We start from the raw sequence: 16,445 nt of genomic DNA, 5'->3' as shown, positions 1-16,445 counted from the left end.
CAACCATTGTTTTATACAGCATGCTGACAATTTAACCTTGAACATGTTCACTCACTCATTCACACACATTCATACTCAAAGACCATAAAGCGCGCAAAATTAATATCGGCCGTTCATTTTCCGGAAGTTTGTGTCAAGAGAGTTTTGCCAATTTTACTCTTACAGGTGAGAACCAGGTTCAAAACAAAACTTTTTGCAAGGCAACTTTGTTGGAATTTATTTTTCCAGGGCTTGTCACAACTGCAGACATGGGGGAGCGGCGATGCTAGGCCCAGAAATGTTCAAATAAATAACAAGGATGTGTGCTTGAGTACGCACAGAAAAACCATAAGGATCCCATACTTAGAAATGGTACCAATTTTAAAGATAAAACTGGACAAGAAAAAATATGTAACACGAACAAGACAGAGAAACGGAGACTTTTAAATAATCAGACATTGACATATAACAAGAAAATTGGACTCAATCAGATACACTTAACACAAAAAACATGAGCTCAAATGAATGTTTTCACCAAACAGTTATTTTTAGATTTAGACATGTCTTGCTGGTGGGACTCTCAGGTATGCCTTGTTATCGACAAGAAACTCAGAAGGGGAGGGGGGGTCAAGGCGTCCCTTGACCACCCAGGCCTCTGTTTTAGGCCCACAGTGCACCTTTTCAAACAAACAAACAAAAATAAAATAAAATAAAATAAAATAAAACGCAGACATACAAGGGGGTCGGCCGACTTCTACTTACCTCTGGAGGCCTTTGCTTTTCACCTGGGCATCTTTTACAAAAAAGGTTATTAAGAAGAGGGCTGGTAAAGACAAAATAATGTCACATGTTAAATTGTGTAGAGTCAATAAATATGTTAAAAGGTCCCTACATAATAGTAAAAGGAGGAGAAACACAGCTCATATGAATGTGTGGAACAAGTGGATCAGTAGCAGTCCCGATTGACATGCACAAATAACTCAGGTCCTTCCCATGTCGCAGGATGCACCACTGGAGGGTTGGGGGTGTAGGCCCAGTGAGTCGCTGCTTGGATGGCCACTGTCACTCTCCACGATCCGAACGCAGCGTTCAGGCAGCCAGCGGGCGTCATTTTCTCCTTGTGAAAAAACACATACATGCCCTCGACCCCAGGTTAGAACAGGATCGGGTCCATGCCAAGCACCAGTTAGGGGATCCTTCCACTTTACTAAGGCAAAAGGACGCTGCGAACTTTTATCCCAGAATCCTTGAGCAGCAGATAAATTATTTGAATCCAAATTCAAAAAATTTAAAACAAATAAGGCATGATTAAGTATATTCACAGGGGTAGCAGGATATGACTCTCCTTTCTGTATTTTAGCAATTTGATGTTTTAATAATCCATTAGCTCTCTCCATGGTGCCTTGACCTTGAGGATTGTAAGGAATGCCTGTAATATGAGTGATATTATAGGAATGGCAGAAGGATTGAAATGCTCGGCTTGCATAGCCAGGGCCATTCTCTGTTTTTATTTGCGAGGGAATCCCCATCTCAGCAAAGCATCGAATGCAGTGAGAGATACAATGTTTAGTGGCTTCCCCAGCAAGGGGGGTGGCCAAGATAAAATTAGAATAAGTATCTACAGTAACATGAACATATTTTAATCGGCCAAATGATGGAACATGTGTGACATCCATCTGCCAAATGTGATTAGAAAGCAGTCCTCGTGGATTTATGCCTAAATGGGGGGCTGGTGAAAAAGGGACACAGTTGGAGCAAGTCTTAACTATTTGTCATGCTGTTTCTCTAGATAATTTAAACTGTCAGCGCCAGGCTCGACTGTTTTGATGATGGATGGCATGTGACTGCTTAGCAAGTTCAACCTGAGTTAAGTAAACTCTGGTGGCGGAGTCAGTAACCGCATTGCCCTCACTTAAAGGGCCAGGAAGATTAGTGTGAGCTCGAACAAAGCCAAAAAACAGGGGTGGTTGCGAGAACAAAGCAAAGTTTGTACTTGGCGAAATTGGGTCTGAATATTGGAGTTAGCAGTTCCAATAAAGGGAACAGTTTCTATGACTTGAAGAGCACGAATTACATATTGACTGTCTGAGTATAAGTTAAAGGGCTCGTCTTGTAACAGGACGAGTGCTTGTAAAACAGCCTCTAATTCCACCTCTTGGGCGGAGGAAAAACCCGTAACCCAAGATTGAGTTTTCCCATTAATGGTCAAAGCAGCCGTTCCATTAGAGGATCCATCTGTAAATACCAAAGCAGCAGAAGATAAAGGCGAGGCCTGTACTATGGAAGGAAATAGAAATGTATGACACGCAGCAAATTGGAGAAGTTTGTTAGACGGGTAGTGATGCAAAATTTTCCTCGTATAATAGGCCCAAGCAATGGCCCAAGAATCGCAATGGGCGAATAGCCAATCTTGTTGTTGTAGATTATATGGGACACAGATAAAATGAGGTTCCTGACCTAAATATTTACGGGAATCCACTCGGCACATATGTATCAGATTAGCTACCAATTCATAGTAGGGGGTCAGCACTTTGCCGGGTGTTGATGGTAGATAAAGCCATAAAAGTGGGCCATCCTGTCACAATACAGCAGTTGGGGAGTGAGAAGTAGCTAAAATGTAAACTCCCCATGGTTTAGAATAGTCACAATAGGTCACTTGTTGCTGGGAAATTGCCTTTTCTACAATTTGGATGGCCCTCCTGGCGTCAGGATTTAATTCGCGCAAGGATGTAGGGTTGGTATCTCCTTTTAAGAGATCAAAAAGGGGTTTTAACTCTCCTGTGGAGAGCTTTAGATAAGGCCGAAGCCAATTTATATCTCCTAAGAATTGCTGAAAATCATGAAGAGTTCTTAAGTGTGAAGTTTTTAATTGTATTTTTTGGCTTTTAAAATAGTGTGGGCCTAATATATGGCCTAGATATGTAAAAGGGGGGTGTTCCTGAACCTTTTCAGCTGCTATTATAAGGCCAAAGAGGCTCAGATCTTGCTTTAGTTGTCCAAAGGCTTGTCGTACGATGATAGGGTCAGAACAAGCCAACAAGATGTCATCCATATAATGAACAATATAAACAGAAGAAAATTTTTCACGAGTGGAAGAAATGGCTCTAGCTACAAAACTTTGACATAAAGTTGGGCTATTTGCCATGCCCTGTGGGAGCACAAGCCAGTGATATCGCTTCATGGGTTCTTTAAAATTAACAGAGGGGACGCTGAAGGCAAAGCGCTTACAGCCTTGAGGCGCCAGGGGTATAGTATAGAAACAATCCTTCAAATCTATAATAATCTTATAAGTATCCTTTGGGATTGCCATGGGTGAAGGCAAGCCAGGCTGTAGGGCCCCCATCAGTTCCATAGTGGCGTTGACTTTTCTCAAATCCTATAACAGCCTCCATTTACCTGATTTTTTCTTTATAACAAAAATTGGAGAATTCCATGGAGAGTTAGAAGGGGCCACATGTCCCAAGTCCAGCTGTTCCTGTACCAGCTGCTGTACTGCAATGATCTTTTCTAGTGAAAGAGGCCACTGTTCGACCCATACCGGTTGTTCAGAGAGCCAATTTATGGGATCAGCATGAGGGGCAGGACAAACTACAGCCCCCGTTAGAGAATACACTAATCCTTGTCTCGTAGGGTGAGACTGGGGTTGGAGTGGCTCTAGCTCCCCCTGTGCTGCTCGGCCTAGTCCCCTAAAGGGGAGGAGGCCTTGGTCAAGTAACTGCTTAGTGACCGCAGCACTAGGACTAAACATATACACTCCCATTTTTTCCATGATATCACGACCCCATAAATTAATTGGCAGATGATCCAAGACAAATGGCTGAAAATGACCACAGTGCCCTTCCTCATCTCTCCAAACAAGGATCGCACTGCTCTGCTGTGGGTCAGTTGCTTGCCCAACCCCCTGTAGGGAAGTCATAGAGGTTGTCAGGGGCCATTGGGCTGGCCAATGTTTTTTAGATATCACAGACACATCTGCTCCAGTGTCTAATATTCCTTTAAAGGGCTTTTCTTGTATAAATATAGTCATCTCAGGCCTCTCTTGTTTTATGCTTTGTACCCAATAGATATCAGAAGATCTAAATCCTCTCTGTCCACATGGGGAATTAGCAGTCTCCCCGGGAGGTAAAGGCACAAGTATTAATTGTGCTAATTTTTGACCGGCTGGGATCGATACCACGTGTTTCGGGGCAGAGGCCATAACTTTGATTTCTCCAGTAAAATCCTGGTCAATTTTGCCAGGTGTAATCTGTATCCCTTTAAGGGCTGAGCTACTTCGCCCTAACAGCAATCCAGCCACTCCCGGGGGAAGGGGGCCGAAGACCCCCATGGGGAGAGCTTGTGTCCCCATCTCTGGGGTCAATACTGAGCAGGTGGAGGAACAGAGGTCCAATCCTGCACTGCCTGGGGTGGCACGGAGGAGGCCGGAGAGTGATCTTGGGGGGTTGTTAGAAGATGCACTTGTGGCCGAGAAGAGGGAGGGACTGCCCCATGGTGTTGCGGGGCCAGGGGCTGGCCCCTTCTCCAGTTTCCCAAAAACGGGCGGCCATTGCGATTTGTTGCTGACTTGCAATCTTTAGCCCAGTGCTTCCCTTTACCACAGCGTGGACATGTGCCAGGTGATTTTTTTCTCTTTTGCCTGGCCTGGCGTGGGCATTGCGTCATCCAATGTCCTATTTGTCCACAAGAAAAGCAACGCCCTGGGGGTCTAGCATCCCGAGAATGCCGCTGACCTCTATATTTTAGAAACTCAGTAACAGTCTTTCCTTGAGGAGCGGCGGCTAAAGTAAGGCCTTGTACATGGGAGGGTCCAATATCAGCACACAGTGAAATAAAGTCCATGATTCCTCCCTTATTCCTATGGGGTCTGATAGCCGCCTGACAGGCGGCGTTGGCATTTTCATAGGCTATGTGTCTAACTATACTCTTCCTTAAGATCCTCTCTTAATAGTCCTAAAATGTGTTACTCACCACAGAGAGGGGTCCTTCACCTTCGTCCCAGATTTTTAGGGTCCCTGTTCGGGCGCCAGATGCTGGGGCCAACCGGCAGCAAACCAGGGTTCGCAGATTGGGGTTCCTGAAATAGGGGACAAGGACTAGGAAGAAAAAGAAGAGAGACAGACACACCGGGTCTGGGATGTCCGCAGTCCAGGCAAAGACTGCCGAGACTGCCGCGTTTATTTTCCAGTCCCCCTTCTTCCCTCCTCCTGACCCAGGGAACCTCGAGGTGTTACATTCGTATGGTAATTCTCAGGTCATTTACATAGAATAGGGCCAGAAAGCAATAAGACAATAAAGCCATCGTCTGATGCAAGTCAAGGTACAGTTTGATTCCACTCTGGCTCCCAACAGAGTTGGGTTAGCTCTTCTTGGTTCAGTGTGGTTATGTTAATATTGTCTAGGAATTCATCCATTTCTTCTAGATTCTCAAATTTGTTGGTGTAAAGGTTTGAGAAGTATTCCCTCATGATATTCGGGATCTTGGTAATTTCTGTCGTGATATTACCATTTTCATCTGCGATTTTGTTTATTTCGATATGCTCTCTTCTTTTTTTGGTAAGATTTGCTAAGGGCTTGTCAATTTTGTTAATTCTTTCAAAGAACCAACTCATTGTTTTGTTGATTCCTTCTATAGTTTTTTTTTATTCCAAATCATTTAATTCTGGTGATTTTAATAATTTGCTTTCTCCTAATGGGTTTAGGGTTGGTTTGTTGCTCTTTTTCCAGGAGGTTAAGGTGAGACATTAACTAGTTGGTTTGCCATTTTTCCAACTTCTGTTGTAGGCACTCAGCGATATAAATTTTCCTCTGAGTACTGCCTTTGTTGTGTCCCTAAGGAGTTGATATTTGTGTGCTCCTTATTGTTAAATTTCATAAACAGTTGGATATCTGTTCTGATCTCTTCGATTACCCATTGTTTTTGATTCAACAATGTGTTGTTCAGTCTCCATGAGTTACAGGGTTTTCGTTGGTGGAGATGTGTGTTCAGTACCAATTTGATGCCTTTATGGTCTGAGAGTGTGCATGGAATAATTTCAGTGTTTCTGAATCTGTCCAGGTTTGTTTTATGGCCTAAGATGTGGTCTATTTTGGAAAATGTTCCATGTGCTGCTGAGAAAAACGTATATTGTGTTGTTACTGGGTGGAATATTCTGCAGATGTCTGTTAGATCTAGTTGGTATATAGTTGTTCAGTTCTAAGGTTTCTCTGTTGAGTTTTTGCCTTGTTGATCTGTCCATAGGTGAGAGTGGTGTGTTAAACTCACCAACAATCACTGTATTTCGATCTATGTATGGTTTCAGTGTAAGTAAAGTAAATTCCACTGATACCAGGGAATTTAATTTCTTATACCTTTATCAGCTCTTATGGATTTCTGAGAAATTTTTGTTTCTAATCTGATCATGCAGAAAAAGTTTATTTGGGAGCTCAATGGATGTAAACTCTTGCACATGTGGATATATTCCTTTTTCTGTATTGCAACATTGAAAAAATGTAGTAATGGCTTTATGTAAGATAATTTATAAAAACATAATTTATTTGTGGTCCTTTTGATAATCTTTTAAACTTTATTGATATTATACAAATATATATGTGTGCCTCTTTTTCCTAAGTGTCTTTTTCCTTATTATAGTTTCTCTGAGTAACTTAATCACAATAGTGACAGTACTAGAAAGTGCTTTCAGTAAGTCTTAGGTGTTAGAATTGTCAGAAATTGTTAATTTCCATAAATAATCTTTATCATTACTCACTTATTAATGTTTGCATTTTATTTTCATACCTCATGACTTCATTGTCATTAAAAGCAGACATTTGAATGGTAAAATGACATATGTTCTGCTTTCAGGATCACTTTTTTCCAATGTAAGAATCTTTGATTTTAGAACAATTGAGGATGTCAGACATCTTTGAAATCTGTTTGTTTTACAGCAGAATGTAGGTAAAATTCCAAAGTTTCATTATGGGTTCTTTATCTCTTCCCCCAGTGTCAGAAGTAGTGAGGGAATTGTCACTGTCACTGTGATAACATTCTACAAGTTCTTTGTTCTTATTCCCTTATTACAAATCTATTTTATTAAAAATCAGAGATCTTTGAGTCTGTATCAGACCAATATTTAAGATTCATATGCCATAAGTTTGAAATCCCATGTAAACTATGTATCAAAACTTAGGCCATAACTTCAAGAATTCTTCCTCTAGTTTTCAACTAGCTGTAAAAGTCTTAGGTTTCTTTTTCAAAGGAATTTCTACATCTGAATTAAATATTCTCAACAAATCTTTACTACAATTTTACTGTTATTGCAATGTGGAGAGTGAATACAATGTATTTTCAAGGCTCTGCTTCATAGGTTATTATAACGTATTTCCTCCCAAAGTTTTACACAAACATTTCATGTCTGTCATCTAAGAAAAAAAATGTAACAGTTTTACTTTTACAGGACTAGGTGATAACCTTTGTTTAAGGAAAGAAAGTACATATCACCTCCTTCCTTTCACCTTTCCTTCCTTTTATGTGGAAGAACTGATTCAGAATTGGTTAGAAGACATTTTTCAGTAGACATTAAATGCAGGTTCATTATGAACAACTAAAAGAATGTGTATCATGGTACTTCAAAAGAAGGATGACAGAATGTAGTATTTACTTCCAAATTACCTGTATGATGTGTAACTTACTAATTTTGCCATACCTGTGCCATGAAGTTGAGGTCTGAGCACTGTCCTTGGCCTTTCTCAAGGCTGGAGCTGAACCACTGGAGCCATTGCACCATTTCCAGCAATTTTTCTATATATATTGTACCAAGGAATTGAACCTGGGTCTTTGTGTATGCTATGCAAGCACTCTTACCACTAGTCCAATATCCCTGCCCATGTAACTTACTTTTGTTAGGACATGTTTTACTTTATTTCACTCTTCCTTACGTAGCTGTAGTGGAATTAATTAATTTCTCAGGGTCTGTGTCCTCATTACCACATACATAGAAAACGCTGCAAGTGGTGCTGTGGCTCGGTGGGACAGCTAAAGCCTAAAGAAAGCCCAAGAACAATCTTCACACTCTGAAGTCAAGTCCCAAGACTAGCAAAAACAAAAAAAAATTCGACAAGGGGCAAAATGCAGGCAGAGAAGGCACTGTGAAGCAAATGTTTTGTAAAGGATGAGGGCAATGTTGACCCTTAAGTTTGGATCTTACCTAAGAAAGGCTCCTTGAGCCTGAGACCAGACTGGTACTTGGGCCTAGAGGAAGACATTGGGATTGGACAAATAAGGTGTGCTGTTTACTACATCCACATGTATATTGTGAGATTGGAGGAGAGATTCAGCCTCCAGTATGTCTTTGGTGAGGTCTTCTGTGAGCAAGGATCTTTGATCATTGGGCCCTGAAAGGTGACCCTGCCTCCCTCACAATGGAACAGAATATGGAACCCTGGTAACCAAGCCACTGTAACTAACAACCAACTCAAGCCAGCTCACTTGGTCTGTGGCTCAGGAGGAAGAAAGATGTTGTTGTGCTGTTGCCAAAGGTCAGGAAACTCGAGTCTCAGGCATGGAAGCTGTGGATGTCTTACTCGAAGATGTACATGCTAGATCATTGCCAAGCCACAAATCCAGTATAACAGGCCTTTCCCTAAGAAGAAGGCCAGGAAAATCCAGGGCAACCAGATGAGGTATATTTCTAAGAAGAAATGTATTTGACCCCATCATCCTCCCCACACACTACAACTTTCTTTGTTTTTAAATTTTTTATTGTAATTAGTAAAAGGGTTACATGATATTTGCCAGATAGAAGGTGCATTAATTCACATACATTGATACCCTTTCACATGTCTTGGTGCCCATTTCCTTCCCCTCCCCCAAATCCCCCACCCGTCTTGGTTTTCCCCCATTCCCTATCAAATTTCAAATATCCAAATACAAATAAATTCAATATATCAGATAACAAAGTGAGATACTATACCAATATGGGATAACCAAGGGACAGCAAAGGAGATGAGAGACAACATAGTACATTAAGGACAACAATCATTCATTGTGTGGCTTTTGTTTCAATATCCTGGAGGTCCTTTCAATAAGCTTCACATTATATGGCTTTATATATGGCCTTTTGTTCTATTGCAAATCTCTGCTAGTAGAGCCCAAGGTTTCTACTGATTTTGACGAATGAGGGAAACCACTGAGCCTCAGTTCCTTTGAGTCTGGCTTACTTCACTTAACATGATTTGTTCTAAGTCTTTCCATTTCCTAACAAATGGGGCGATGTCATTCTTTCTGACAGCAGCATAGAATTCCATTGTGTACAAATACCACAACTTGTTGATCCACTCATCAACTGAGGGACATCTGGGTTGGTTCCATATCTTTGCTATGGTGAATAGCGCTGCAATGAACATTGTTGTGCTAGTGGGTTTAGTATGCCCTTGTTTCTGGATTGTTGGGTAAATGCCAAGTAGTGGAATTGCTGGGTCATAGGGGAGTTCTATGCTTAGCCTTTGGAGGCACTGCCACACTCCTTTCCATAGTGGTTGAACGAGTTTGCACTCCCACCAACAGTGTAGTAGTGATCCATTTGTAAAGAAATGGAAAGACTTAGAAAAATTCATATTAAATGAAGTAATTCAGACACAAAGGAGCATAGGCTCAATGTTTTCTCTCTTTGTAATAGTTAATAGGGATCTAGGACTCTCCTAGAAGAAGATTACAATATTGCAAAACCTAGATATAGTAATCTAGGATGAGGCTTAGTGAAAGGATTTCCAGAATGTGGAAGCAAGTGTTTCATCTTGTGTGATCTTTGTTCTTAAAGTACTGTGTTGATAGCTAAAGCTAACATGAGCTTTAATTAGACAAAAGGCAAGGTTGTATCACTACACTTGTTTTCAGTTAGGGAGTTTTAACCACACAAACACACACATATGAATATAACCATGCATGTATGCATGTGTTTATGCCTTTACACTTATACGTACAGTCGTGTGTGTGTGTGTGCGTGTGTATGTGTGTTGTCACACACTAATACATTAAAAAGTGAAACTTAAAAAGAAGACTTATGCCAAGTGGTAGAGTGCTTTCCTAACATGCACAAAGCCCTGGGTTTGAGTCCTGGGTACCCACTTACACAGACGAAGCCAAAAGTGATTCTGTGGTTCAAGTGGTTGAGCACTAGCCTTCAGAAAGTCCAAGGACAGTGCCCAGGCCCCTTAGTTCAATCCCAGGCCTGGCAAAAGAAAAATAAGTCTCAAAAATAGTTAGAAACAGCTGCAGGCATCTGATTCCTTGAAGATGCCCTTCTTATTAAGCATGGCACTGTGAATACAAGTTATTTGTATTTTGAGAAATCAATCAACACTACCCTTCACTCTTTAAATTTGAAACTAGTAGGAAAAAAGAAAATATTTCAAGATAAAGGCATAAGTAAGTTTCTTTTTTTCATTTTTTTATTGTAATTAAAAAAAGGGTTACATGATATTTGCCAGATAGAAAGTGCATTAATTCACATACATTGATACCCTTTCACATGTCTTGGTACCCATTTCCCTCCCCCCCCAAACCCCCCACCCCTCTTGGTTTTCCCCCCTTCCCTATCAGATTTCAAATATCCAAATACAAATTAATTCAATATATCAGATAACAAAGTGAGATACTATACCAATATGAGATAACCAAGGGACAGCAAAGGAGATGAGAGACAACATAGTACATTAAGGACAACCATCATTCATTATATGACTTTTGTTTCAATATCCTGGAGGTAAGTAAGTTTCTTAATAGGATGCAAATGACTCAGCAAAAATTGCCATCTGAATTTGAGTGATTGTGGTGCAGTAGGACTTTGGAGGTTAGGATAAAGTGCATTAATGTGAATACTCAGAGTTCCCTCAGCCATTGATCATCTTCAGAACAAACTTTTAATGCAAATAAAATGGTACATTACATATGCTCTTTTCTTCATAATTAAATGAATCACTTTTACTATGATCTGTTTCCAAATAACAGAGAGGGGAAATACAGCAATTATCACATCTCCATCCATGTCTCCCATGTGCTTCATTGTGGAAAAGCAGACATTGCAACTCAACAACTTGATAAGCAGAAGAAACTGAAGAAGAATAAACAGAAATGTTGAAAGGAATTATCACTGAAGCCTCTGCCAAGCTGAAATTTTACTTTGCATGAAGCTAGTTTTTCTCCTCCAGGTTTATCCAAATATGTTGTATTTGTGTATATGTCATCTATATGATAGAGATGGTCAATCTAACACAGTTTTTCTCATATAAGTTTCCTGAAATCCTCTGTAGAAATGTGTAAAACTTTCTTTCCTGAGATTATGCATCTGAGGAAATCAGATTTTCCAAAGAAAAATCACAATTTGGAAAACATGTTTGTAGGTCATTCTCTCCTAGGGATAAAGTTACTTTTGATAGATATAGTTGCACAGTGTGTCAAGAAAGTATTTCCATGAATACCGTACTAGATGATGCAACTGAATTGATAAGTGGACAGAACTGGACAAAATAATGGTATTGATGTTGGGACATGTATGGGGTCATAATGTGTGTCTCATTGCAGTGCCATATTGAAATAGTAAAGGTGAAGGAACTTGTTTTCCTTTTCTATTTGTGTGTGTGTGTGTGTGTGTGTGTGTGTTTGTGCTCACACAAACATATGCTTGTGCGTGCACACACAGGTGAAGATGCATGTGAGTATAAGTACCATTGGAGGATCTTAATTTCAGATCCTGTCAGATGTCTCTTAGGTGTTTGCCTCCAGGATAATGCTCTACTACTTGAACCACTATTCCACCTTAAGCTTTTTTGTAGTTAACTCTAGACTAACATGTTATGAATTTTCCTACATTATATGACTTTGAACTGCCATTCTCAGATCTCTATCCCCTTACCAATACGTGGAGCCATTGACAGACTACTGTTCAATTTTTGTTTCAAGAAGACATCCCTGAAACTTGAGTGTATTTGTTTTGAGATGATCCAAATTTCTAATAAAGAACCTTTACACCATTAAAAGGAATAAAAATGTTTGAATTTAATTGAATATTTTTCAGAAAACACCACAGATTTATGAACAGAAATTCTGGATGAAAAATAATATTGAAGAACATCACCTTCAGTGGCTGGCAAAGTTATTGAGTTACTCTTTAGACTGTGAAAGATAGAATCAAGGGATAGATTACTTTCCTTCCTTCCTTCTTCAATCCCTCCATATCTCTCTCTCTCTCTCTCTCCTTTTTCCTTCCTTCCTTCCTTCCTTCCTTCCTTCCTTCCTTCCTTCCTTCCTTCCTTCCCTCCCTCCCTCTCTTCCTCCTTTCTTTCTTTCTTTCTTTCTTTCTTTCTTTTTTCTTTCTTTCTTTCTTTCTTTCTTTCTTTCTTTCTTTCTTTCTTTCTTTCTTTCTTCCATTCTTCCTTCCTTTTTCTTTCTTTCCTTTTCTTCTTGGTCCTGGAAGTTGAACTTATGGCCTGAATGCTCAACTTCTTTTGCTTGAAAATAGCACTGTACAGATGGAACCACAACACCAATTCTGGCTTTTTCTGATTAGTTTTTTATTCTGTGTTTCCTTCACAGGCTGAATTTGAAGCTTGATTTTCACATCTTAGCTTCCCGAGTATCTTAGAGTACAGGTGAGATCTACTGATACCGGGAATGTAATTTCTTATACCTTTATCAGCTCTTATGGATTTCTGAGAAATTTTTGTTTCTAATCTGATCATGCAGAAAAAGTTTATTTGGGAGCTCAATGGATGTAAACTCTTGCACATGTGGATATATTCCTTTTTCTGTATTGCAACATTGAAAAAATGTAGTAATGGCTTTACATAAGATAATTTATAAAAACATAATTTATTTGTGGTCCTTTTGATTATCTTTTAAACTTTATTGATATTATACAAATATATATGTGTGCCTCTTGTTCCTAAGGGTCTTTTTCCTTATTATAGTTTCTCTGAGTAACTTAATCACAATAGTGACAGTACTAGAAAGTGCTTTCAGTAAGTCTTAGGTGTTAGAATTGTCAGAAATTGTTAATTTCCATAAATAATCTTTATCATTACTCACTTATTAATATTTGCATTTTATTTTCATACTTCATGACTTCATTGTCATTAAAAGCAGACATTTGAATGGTAAAATGACATATGTTCTGATTTCAGGATCACTTTTTTCCAATGTAGGAATCTTTGGTTTTAGAACATTTTGAGGATGTCAGACATTTTTGAAATCTGTTTGTTTTACAGCAGAATGTAGGTAAAATTCCAAAGTTTCATTATGGGTTCTTTATCTCTTCCCCCAGTGTCAGAAGTAGTGAGGGAATTGTCACTGTCACTGTGATAACATTCTACAAGTTCTTTGTTCTTATTCCCTTATTACAAATCTATTTTATTAAAAATCAGAGATCTTTGAGTCTGTATCAGACCAATATTTAAGATTCATACGCCATAAGTTTCAAATCCCATGTAAACTATGTATCAAAACTTAGGCCATAACTTCAAGAATTCTTCCTCTAGTTTTCAACTAGCTGTAAAAGTCTTAGGTTTCTTTTTCAAAGGAATTTCTACATCTGAATTAAATATTCTCAACAAATCTTTACTACAATTTTACTGTTATTGCAATGTGGAGAGTGAATACAATGTATTTTCAAGGCTCTGCTTCATAGGTTATTATAACGTATTTCCTCCCAAAGTTTTACACAAACATTTCATGTCTGTCATCTAAGAAAAAAAATGTAACAGTTTTACTTTTACAGGACTAGGTGATAACCTTTGTTTAAGGAAAGAAAGTACATATCACCTCCTTCCTTTCACCTTTCCTTCCTTTTATGTGGAAGAACTGATTCAGAATAGGTTAGAAGACATTTTTCAGTAGACATTAAATGCAGGTTCATTATGAACAACTAAAAGAATGTGTGTCATGGTACTTCAAAAGAAGGATGACAGAATGTAGTATTTATTTCCAGATTACCTGTATGATGTGTAACTTACTAATTTTGCCAGACCTGTGCCATGAAGTTGAGGTCTGAGCACTGTCCTTGGCCTTTCTCAAGGCTGGAGCTGAACCACTGGAGCCATTGCACCATTTCCAGCATTTTTTCTATATATATTGTACCAAGGAATTGAACCTGGGTCTTTGTGTATGCTATTCAAGCACTCTTACCACTAGTCCAATATCCCTGCCCATGTAACTTACTTTTGTTAGGACATGTTTTACTGTATTTCACTCTTCCTTAAGTAGCTGTAGAGGAATTAATTAATTTCTCAGGGCCTGTGACTCTCCTTGGGCTTTCTCAAAGATAGGGCTCTACCACTTCAGCCACAGCATCACTTTTGGCATTTGTGTATGTAGTACTGAGGAAGCAAACCTGGATCTTGGTGCATGCTAGGCAAGGACTCTACTACTAGGCCAAACTCCCAGCCCCAGGATTTCACTTAGCATTTGTGCCTCAAATAAAGATAAGTTGATCATCCTATGGAGCTTTGAGGGTACACAGAACACCCAAATCTCTGCACTTATCAGTGAATGTTCACTTCATCTCTGTAAAATACCATGGGGGGAGAGGGAGAGAAAGAGAGAGACAGAGAGAGAGAGAGACAGAGACAGAGAGAGAGACAGAGAGAGAGAGACATAGAGAGAGAAACAGAGAGAGGAGAAAGAAAGGATATAAAAGGAAAAAGAGAGGCAATGAAATCAGAGAGGATGCAGGACAATGATCCAACTAAATTACAATGGGGAATATGGAAATAGGCAGATATAGGAATAGAAATATACATGTATTAAACACAATATGCTCTAATGAGTTTATGAAAACATCAAACATTTTTAAGAGTAAAATATTAATGAGTTGTGATTAAGAACAGTAATGATGAACAGGCAGTAAAATAATGTACTTTAAAGCATAAAAATGGTCTGGGAGTGTGGCCTAGTGTTAAGGTGTGCTTGCCTAGCATACACAAAGCCCTGGGTTTGATTCCATGATATCACAAACACAGAAAAAGTTGGCAGTGGAGCTGTGGCTCCAGTGGTAGAATGCTAGCCTCGAAAATGTCCAAGGACAGTGGTCAGACCCTGATGTCACACCCCAGGATTGGCAAACAACAACAACAACAACAACGAAATATATCCATAAACAGAGCCACAGGGAGCCAAGATCTGGTGATCATGGCTTAAAGGAAAGAAAGTCAAATAATATTATATACAGGTAACAACCCCAAAGCTAAAAGTGGAGCAGTCACTCAAGTGGTAAACTACTATCACTGATTCAAAAATCAAAACCAAATAAACAATAAACAATACTGCCCCTACGGCTTAGGCTCAGTAACCAGGCTTTAAGTTCAAGATCCAGAACGGGCAGCATAAAGAAAATTTTAGGCCAATGGCTAAGAAAACACATTTAGAAAACTAGGGACAATAAAAATATACTAATGGAGATTACTGATAAGTACAGAATAAATAGAAAGTTCCAGAAATATGTACAATGAAATTTTAACGTATGAGCTCTGACTACAATTTGTGACTATACTATTACAAGAGCAATGAATAAGTCATTTACTCACTGATTTGATTCCAACAGTATAAACTAATATCTGATGGACAAAATGAAATGGAGAATTTAGTCTCAACCTTCTACATATTTGACCAAATATGTAAGTTCAATCTTTTTTTTGTGGGTCATGGGGTTTGAACTCAGCCTGGATGCTGTCCTTGAGCTCTGCAGCTTAAGGCTACTGTAGTATCCCTGGGCCTGGGCATTCTCCCTGAGCTCTTCACCTCAAGGCTAACACCCTACCCTTAAGCCAAGCCCCACTTCCTTTTTTTCTAGAGGCTAATTGGAGCTAAGAGTGCCAGGTCCTTTTGTGCTGTGGCTGGCTTTGAACCTTGATCCTGAGATCTCAGCCTCCTGAGTAGCTATGATTACAGGTGTGAGTCATTATACCCTGCCATATGAGCCCAGTGTTAATACAGTTTATCATATAAGTTCAATCTTAAGATGGTTTATTTCTCCCACTGCGTCTTTTGTCCTGGAATCCATGAAGGAAATTTTTATCTGGCCGTAACAAGAGAATATAGCACTTGGGGCAAAAATTCAGCCTAGGAACCCTGCACTGGAAGCCAAGATGTAGAACACCTCTGTAGCCACCATGACTTTCCCCTTGGCACTGTGGTAGACAGGTAAGAAAGTGATCCAGACACTGCAGAACACCAGCATGCTGAAGGTTAGGAACTTGGCTTCATTGAAGGTGTCGGGAAGGTTCCTGGCCAGGAAAGCCACAATAAAGCTGGCCAAGGCCAGGAAAACAAGATTTCCAAGACACAGTAGAAAGCAGTGAGGGAACCCTCGTTACACAGGATGATGATGTGGCCACGTTCAGAGTGTACATCTGTGTCAATGAAGGGAGGAGAAGTCCCCAGTCAGAATACACAGAACATCAGTTGGATCAAAGTACAGATGGGAATGGTGAAGTTAGGA

At 39.6% G+C, this 16,445-nt stretch overlaps 1 long non-coding RNA gene across 1 annotated transcript in view; it reads left to right on the top strand.

Annotated features, from left to right (window-relative positions):
• The window catches only part of LOC150039097 (uncharacterized), a 28,624-nt gene extending 13,061 nt beyond the window's left edge, over positions 1 to 15,563 (top strand). Inside the window, exons 2-3 of the long non-coding RNA XR_016534537.1 lie at positions 12,548 to 12,603; positions 15,549 to 15,563. This is a non-coding gene — a long non-coding RNA (uncharacterized LOC150039097). The remainder of the gene's footprint in view (positions 1 to 12,547; positions 12,604 to 15,548) is intronic.
• The last annotated feature ends 882 nt before the right edge of the window (positions 15,564 to 16,445 follow it).

Source organism: Megascapheus bottae, unplaced genomic scaffold (assembly GCF_031878675.1).
Source record: "Megascapheus bottae isolate mThoBot1 unplaced genomic scaffold, mThoBot2.hap1 HAP1_SCAFFOLD_149, whole genome shotgun sequence".
In the NCBI taxonomy this organism is placed as follows: domain Eukaryota; kingdom Metazoa; phylum Chordata; class Mammalia; order Rodentia; family Geomyidae; genus Megascapheus; species Megascapheus bottae.
Note: the sequence above shows the minus strand (reverse complement) of the source record. Positions and strands in the feature narration are given on the sequence as shown.